The sequence below is a fragment of the Mus caroli genome, chromosome 19, assembly GCF_900094665.2.
Source record: "Mus caroli chromosome 19, CAROLI_EIJ_v1.1, whole genome shotgun sequence".
Lineage (NCBI taxonomy): Eukaryota > Metazoa > Chordata > Mammalia > Rodentia > Muridae > Mus > Mus caroli.
This window is the reverse complement of record NC_034588.1, coordinates 29,905,764-29,913,381: the sequence shown is the minus strand read 5'-3', so window position 1 is coordinate 29,913,381 and position 7,618 is coordinate 29,905,764.

Below are 7,618 nucleotides of genomic sequence, written 5' to 3'. Positions count from 1 at the left end.
GTTTTAAAGCTCCTGAAGTAAGGCATGAAGTATGGAGAACTTCAGCTCCTGGTAGAAGCTGAATGACAGGTAAGCTCCATGACAGGTAAGCCTCTCTGCTGGGACTCAAAGGTCTGAAGACGATCAACTGATAAACTCACCCTATGGAAGGCTTATGGTCAAGGCTAGCATGAGTCAAGGTATATTGATGGTTTGAAAATCCTCAAAACTCTATTGAAAGACCTTAATGCACACAGATGAAGTGCTGTGTTCTAAGCCTGTCCATTCCCTAACCTCTTCCCACACCCATACTTTCTGAAGACTTAACACAGTTAATTCATTGAATTGATTCTTTTTAATAAGCTGGCTGACTTTAAGTGCCCTAGCTTTTTCCAACTTCCTTGCTATACACTAACTATTCCACCTTCAGACAAACATTAGAATAGTGTTTTGCTCCTGAGGTTGTCATGATACTCAAATGTAATAATAATTAAGTGCTTCAGAACTCTGTGAGGCATAATAATCCCTCAAAACATACACGCAGATTCCAGAATCTGTGAATATGTTCCCTGATGCAGCAGAGGAGGTTTGAGATGAGAAGTTTATTCCAGATCATCTGGGTGGGCCCAACTTGACCACAAGAATCCCTTAAGAGTAGAGACTCCTTTCCGGCAGTGTCAGAGAGAAACTGACAAAAGGAGGAAGGGTGAGAGAAATACTGCTGGCTTTAAAGATGAGAGAGGCAAGCAGCTTCTAACGCTGGGAAAGGCCAAGGACAGATGTTTTCCTTGAACCTGGGGAAGGAACGGCTGTACAAGCTTTCCACAACTATGCCTGCTATGTCCTCCTCCTCAGGCAGCCGGTTGGGCTGAGAGTCACTAACACTGGAAGAGGCCCCTCTGCCTCAAGTGAGATGAGAGCAATACCTTGCCATTGGAGGGGAAGGAGACACCAACATATTTCGCATCCATCCATTGTCCCTTGCTCCTCATGTGTAGGCAGGTCAGTTGGAGGTCCCTTCTGCTTCTGCAAAAATAGCCAATGCAGTTAGTAACTACCAGGGCATATTCCTTCTCAGCTCAAAACCTTCCAGAGGCTCCCCAGCTCGCTCCCAAAACAGCCTGAAAGACTTCCTCTGTTCTCAAGTCTTCAGGGCACAGCTGACCCCATTTCCCCTCTGCCTGTCTCCTTCCTCTCTGACCCTTGCTGACTGTGTTCCAAGACTACTAGCTGCCTTGCTGTTCTATGCACGCTGGGAGTTCAAGGCTCGGGACACTTGCATTTGATTTTTTTTTCCCCACCTAAAACCCTCTTCCCTTGCATCCAATAGCTTGCTCCCTCAGCACCTTCAGATCTTCCTAACAATCCTATTGAAATAGCGGTTGTCTCCTCCACCCAAAACACCAGAGCAATTTCCTTTTCTATCATGAAGCATACTTAATTTTTTTTTCCCCTACAAGGTGTTGTCTCTTTAGGAATGTTCATAAGGGTTCTTTATGAAGGATATATTAGGTTGTTTGATAAATATTTCTTGAGTGAGCAAATCAGTGTATGATCAAGCTATAATCAAGAACTGAATCTCATTACTGCCTCTCCGTTAATGACCCATCCATTCAGTTACAAACGGGAAATGAAAGTCAGTGAGGTGCCTGGTGTTAAACAATGAAGCTGCAGGTAAGATCAATTTTTTAATTGGCCTTGCTGAGTCCAGACAAGCCAAAGGAGTAGAAACTCAAAGTTCTCAGCGTCCAGCCCTGTCTTCTGGACAAAGAACCCAGAAAGGGCTGCTTTTCTAAAGCCCGAGCCTTTCTGGTTTCAGCCAGAGTCTAAAAACCGTAAGAACAGTTTGTCTCAGTACTTCAGTACTTCCGCTTCCAGGCAAAGGAAAGAGCAGGAAGTGCAGGGGCGTGTGAAAATTGAGAAGAAAAAAAAAAAAGAAGAAGAAGAATTAAAGCCATTACATGTAAAGGCACAGAGACTTCCTCTGTCCTGCCACACTGTGCTTTCGCAGCCAGGCTGGGGAAGCCATTCTCAGGTAAAGGGAAAACCAGAATGTGACTGCTAATTCTCTATTGTCCAGCACAGACTTATTCAGGGATAGTTGAGAGTGTGGCAAAATGATAGACCGGGTGCCCGGCCGTGTGAGTTTACCAATCACAACAGTCTAACATTACAAGGTCAACCTAGTTCATATCTTATCTACTCAGTGTTTGCTCTGGGCAGGCTGACTTTCCAGCATGCCCCCGGGAGGTATCTTAGATTATAAGAAATTGTACATAGAATTTAAGTAAGCTTTAGAGTCGGGCCAACCAAGGTTCCAGTCTTGACGCTGCCACAATTAGTAGCTGAATGCCAGCTGCCTACAGGAAGGACTGTGTTTATCTCATTTCCCATTGTATCCAGCGTTGCTCACACCATGCCTTGCATGCTCAGTAACCCTCCTCCTAGAAGAAAATCAATGTTAGGAACTTCAGTTTCCTCATTAGTAAAAGGAGACTATATAAAACCCAGCTCATGAAGCTGTCTGAGGACCTCCGATGAGGTGCCCCGCCTATCCAGGGCCTGCTACAGGACAGCATTTGCTTATGGTAAACTGTCATTTTGGTGACTGTGGGGGTCGGCTCTGGGTGAACTAGAGAGTATGCCCAAAGCTTTATTCCACCTGGAATTTCAGCCTCTGCCCTGACCTGAAGAGTTGAGTCTTGGCGTGATCCTGTTCTCTAGAAAAGTCCTGCTCCACTTCTGCCAGAAATCCTGGAAAAGGGAAGAATGACCTCCACATCGCAGCTGCTGGGTGATTGACAGCCAAAGGGAATCAGGACTAAGCCCAGCCAGGTTTCACTTGTCACGGGGAGAGGAAGGGGAAAGCACTCATTAGCCAACCCCAATAAGTGCCTGGTGAAAACCAAGGGCAGGCAGCTGGGTTGGTTTCCTAGTCTTTTCTCTGCTATAGTCTCACAGCCAGAGAACGTATGGGGTGTCTTTTCCTTAACTGCAAGTCACCCTGTGGAGCCCAGTTAAGTCTCCCTCCCCGCTCTTCTGCATCAGCCTGGTTCAGCAGTAGGCCTAAGAAGCCATCTGTCAATGCTCAGGGATTAAATAAACAAATGAATACCTAGGATCTTCCCAGAATCTCCAAACCCCCAGGAATTCTTAACACTTTTGCTTTGGGGGTTCAGTTCACAATCAAATCAGTTAAGAGGTCTGGCTCTCTGTTTCATGCTGAACTATCCCTTCTTGCCTTTACTAATATCTCTCACTGTCATAATTCAATATGGGAGATCCTTCCCGGAAATAAAGGCACAGAGCCTCAAACTTGATGCTGATGATGTTTGCAAAAGGGTTCTGTTGGTCTAGCCATGAGCAGCCGTGTTGTCAATAATCATCTCAGAAGCAACTGCAGATAATAGTGGGTGTGCCGTGAGCCACTGTGGTGGAAAGGGGAGACTATCCTCTCAAAGAAACAGAGAATGCAATGACTCAGCCGGTCTCAAGCCACAGCCACTGTTACTGACTTAGTCATTCATGTTGTCTTTGTCTTATTTTTAGACACCTAGCTTTAAATTAACCGCTCTGATAAACAGCAGCAATTCAGTTAGTAATGAGTTCCTTTGATTTTTTTCCCCTCCTGCGGGGTGGAGGAGACTCCTGAGTTCCACTTCTCTAAATAACCAATAAGTCTTCATATGAAGCCATTACAGTCTTCAGGGAAGGAGAGACACATCAGGAAAGCTTAGGGGACCAAAGATGTCAAGGTGACTCCTCCCATTTTCTCCCATTCACCCATGCTGATTCACCCATGGGGGTGAGCGGTGTGGGCTCAGTGCGTTGGTGTTGGGAGTGGAGAGGTGAATGAGACAGGCAGGCTTTCTGGAAGTTAGCATTTCCACTCCTTCAAAGGATAACTAGGGACCTACCAATCAGAGAAGAGTCAGAGCAGTGGGCTGTTCAGCTTTGGCTTTGCTTCGATAACAATTAAACCATGTGGGGTGGGGTGGGTTTGGGGGGCTTGAACCCTGTTATTTTCAAAGTAGTGAAATCTAATCATGGCATACTTCTAGAACTAAAGTTTTAAGTTTTTCAAATGTCTCCTAGTCAGGGTTCTAAGTCAACTGCTGTCTTAAATCGATGGTGACATAACGTGACTTAAGCATAGTTTGCATGCTTCAACAGCCTAACTGGAAGCAAGGTGATTCCTCCACCCACTTCCTCCTCCTTAGGTATAAATTAAGAAACCCAGAGGTGACCACAGCCCTGGGCAACTATGTACAAAAAAAAAAAAAAAAAAAAAAACGGGAACTGTCACTTGATAGCCCCTCCCCTGCGCTTAACCAGAATCGTCAGTCTATAGATTCAGGAACTAAGTGGCTTGACCATTTTGCACGTAAACCGTATACATTGGACTATACGAGACAAGCGAGCAACAATTCAATTTAGAGTTCACTGAATCCTCTGGTTTGGGAAGGAAATGGCCAGTAATCAATTGCAGCAAGCCTACAGGCTCAGGGCCAGGAAGAGAAAAATCACTTTAATGGGCAAAGCAGATGTTGCTAAATTCATTGCAAAAGTGAGATGGGCTCAGAGCCAGCCCTTGCTTGAGAGATGCTGATCTGTCCTCTTGAATGAACAAAACAGAGACACTTCAAAGCAGGGGCTGGGGGGTTCCATGAGAAGCCAGAGGTCTGGGTCCCGGATAGACTGAAGAAAAGAAAATGCAGCCAGGTGTTCAAATCTGTTTTATGGCCACCTGACTTAAAGCTGTTAACATCTCTGTAAGGATTTTAAACAAGCCCCAGAATACCAGCTTAAAACTCTTTGGGGAGTCAAATTCTGTCCTAAAGGGCAGTGTAGTGGAGAGGGTAGAAGGTAGGATTTCATGGCCAGTGTGTTGGTTCCTTCATTAAGAGGTCATATAATTTGGCTAAAGCAATTAGTCTCCTTTGGTATCAGTTTTCTTATCTATGAAATGGGCTTAACCTAGTTACTATAACAGAGCTGTAGTGAAGTCAGTAAAACTGTGTGGAAGGACAGTAGAGAGATGCCCCTAAGCAGTAGTCCATGAAAAGAATAGTAGCCCTAGGGAAAATGCTTAGTGAGGGGCAGAGGAAACAGTTGGGTTTTTTTGGTTGGTTGGCTGGTTTGGTTGGTTTGGTCGATTTAGTTGGGTTTTTTTTGTTTTGTTTTGTTTTTGATTCAGTATTTACAAATTTAACCAGTGCCTCTCAGGGAGGATTATGTTTCTTTGTCTGTTTGGATTCATCAAATATCTCTTTAGGTGTGTAAGAATGAGAGAGTACAATATTATCCTCCACGGAAAATCTATGTAGGCTTACAATGTCTTCATGTGTCTTCTAGTGAAACGTCTGTAGAAGAGAGAGCTGATTCTCACTCCCCAAATCTGAAAGGCACTTTATGTAATTCCTACTCCTTCACAGCCTAACCAGTGTCGGATCCTGGAGAGTCCTCTCAGATTTCACTAGACCACCTCTCCTACTCACACCTGCCCAGGTTTCTATCCACTGCCTTAAATGTCTCCCGGAACCAGACTGCTGACACTAGGCGTATTTACTAAAAACTAAATCCTACATGGTAAATTATCATACGCTAAAGTGATATCTGTGGGTCTCCTCCAAATATTTTGTAACATGCTAGAGTTCAAACTAGTTTAAATCTTCAAACCAGATGCAGAGAGAGCTTTGTTCTGTGGTTATGGTGTTGGAACTAGTAGGAAGGCCTTCAGCCTCCCAAAGCCTTTTTAGAACCATCTTCCTAGGGCTTCTATGAGGATTTCATAAACTCAATCTTAGGAAGGGCTGAGCCTGGCATCCCACTTGAGCGAGCAGTAACAGTCTCCCATGAGCTTCTTCACAATGTAGTCACATGGGGAAGAGGGGCTAAGCCACACCCAAATCAAAGAACCCCAAATTGCATTCACATTCCCTGAGATTTCCAAACCTCAGGCTTTTTCCACCAGTGGCCCATCTCCAGGAAGCTATGTCCCACCAAAAGTACGTTTCCAAGGCGCCATAAGCTTCAGAATGTTCCCGATATGCAAGCAAAGCTGCCGAAGCGTTCGTATTGCATTTCTGGGGGCAAGTGAGAGGAGGGTGTTTACCAGAGCACAGAGGCCAGGTCCTCAGCACAGAATATCTTGGCCTAGATAGATCCTGGAGAAGGCAGTCCTTTTTTTTTTTTTTTTTTTTTTTGCCAAGAACAGACTCTGTTCTCAGGTCCTGAAGTCAGCATCAGAAACTAAACAAACCTTCCCGAGTTCACATTTGTTTACTTTTGACCAAATGCAACTTCCTGTTTGAAAGGAAAGGGGCAGTAAAGCTTTCTATAGCCTTCTTGAACATAATGGCTCTCCTAAAAACAATTGATTTGCTAAGCATTAATGAATCAAACCCCCTTCTCCTCAAAATGTTCATGCTTTAATAGGGAAAGTGCTCCACAAAACCAAAACAAATATTTTTCCAACTGTTGGCCTGTGAGGATTGTTTAGACCATTTCTTCTCCTGAGAACAAGAAAAATAGATGTCCAGAGGAAGCCAGTCTACATGTGCTGCATCAGAAAAGTCACTTTAAGACTTGGGGCTTGAGATTTCAGCAACAGGGAAAATTTAAGTTCACATAGTCACTCAAACCACACTCCTAGCCTTGAACACAGAACAGCCAGGTCTTTCATTATAAGACAGTGTCCCAAGTCACGACCTTAGAGTCACGACTTGAAATCCCCTTGGATGGTACCAACATTTGAAACCTGGCTGACAGCCCCTAGAGCAAACCGGCCATAATCTTTTGACAAGATTTGAGATAATGTATTCTGAAATGAGTATGGAATGCAGGGGAGACTTCTGTAATTAATTTTTAGAGGATCTCTAAGTAAATAAAAGAATCAGAATTAAACTCAGATTCATTTATAATGAAACTTCTCCCCCAAATCTTGAATCCTTTTGTTCTAAAGCATTAAATTTGTAGAGGACCCTACAAACCATCTGGTCAACCTCTCCCTGCCTACCTGTCACACGAGTGGGAGGCCTGTGATCCGACAGGGAAAAGGGAGGAGGAGCTAAGAGTTGCAGAGACAGGAAGCGTCTGGGGTAGCAAGGAGAAAGGAAGATGGTGGCAGACGTGAATAAGCATGGCTATGATCAACCACAAGTTGTTATGATATCATAAAGGTTAGAATATTGGGATAATTTGTCTAATCTAGGTGGGCAGCTTTTATCTTTATCAATTGGTTCTGAAATTATTGTATTGGCATCTTGTGTATTAAGAATTTATTGATATATAAATCTGATTGGTTAACTATAAGCATTGAGTCTTGTTTTTACCTGGTTACTGGGTATTGTGTTATCAAGCTTCAAGGATGACAGATCTATTTGGTTATTGGAATGTGGGACCCATAGTGGTGTGGCGTGCCAGTGCAGGTACTAGAGCAGGAATGTGGCCCAGTGGGGCCAGAGAGTTGGCAGGTTGAGAGAAGCAGGAGTGTAGAGAGTTGGCGGGTTCATTTTTTGTTTTTTTGTTTTTCGAGACAGGGTTTCTCTGTATAGCCCTGGCTGTCCTGGAACTCACTTTGTAGACCAGGCTGGCCTCGAACTCAGAAATCTGCCTACCTCTGCCTCCTGAGTGCTGG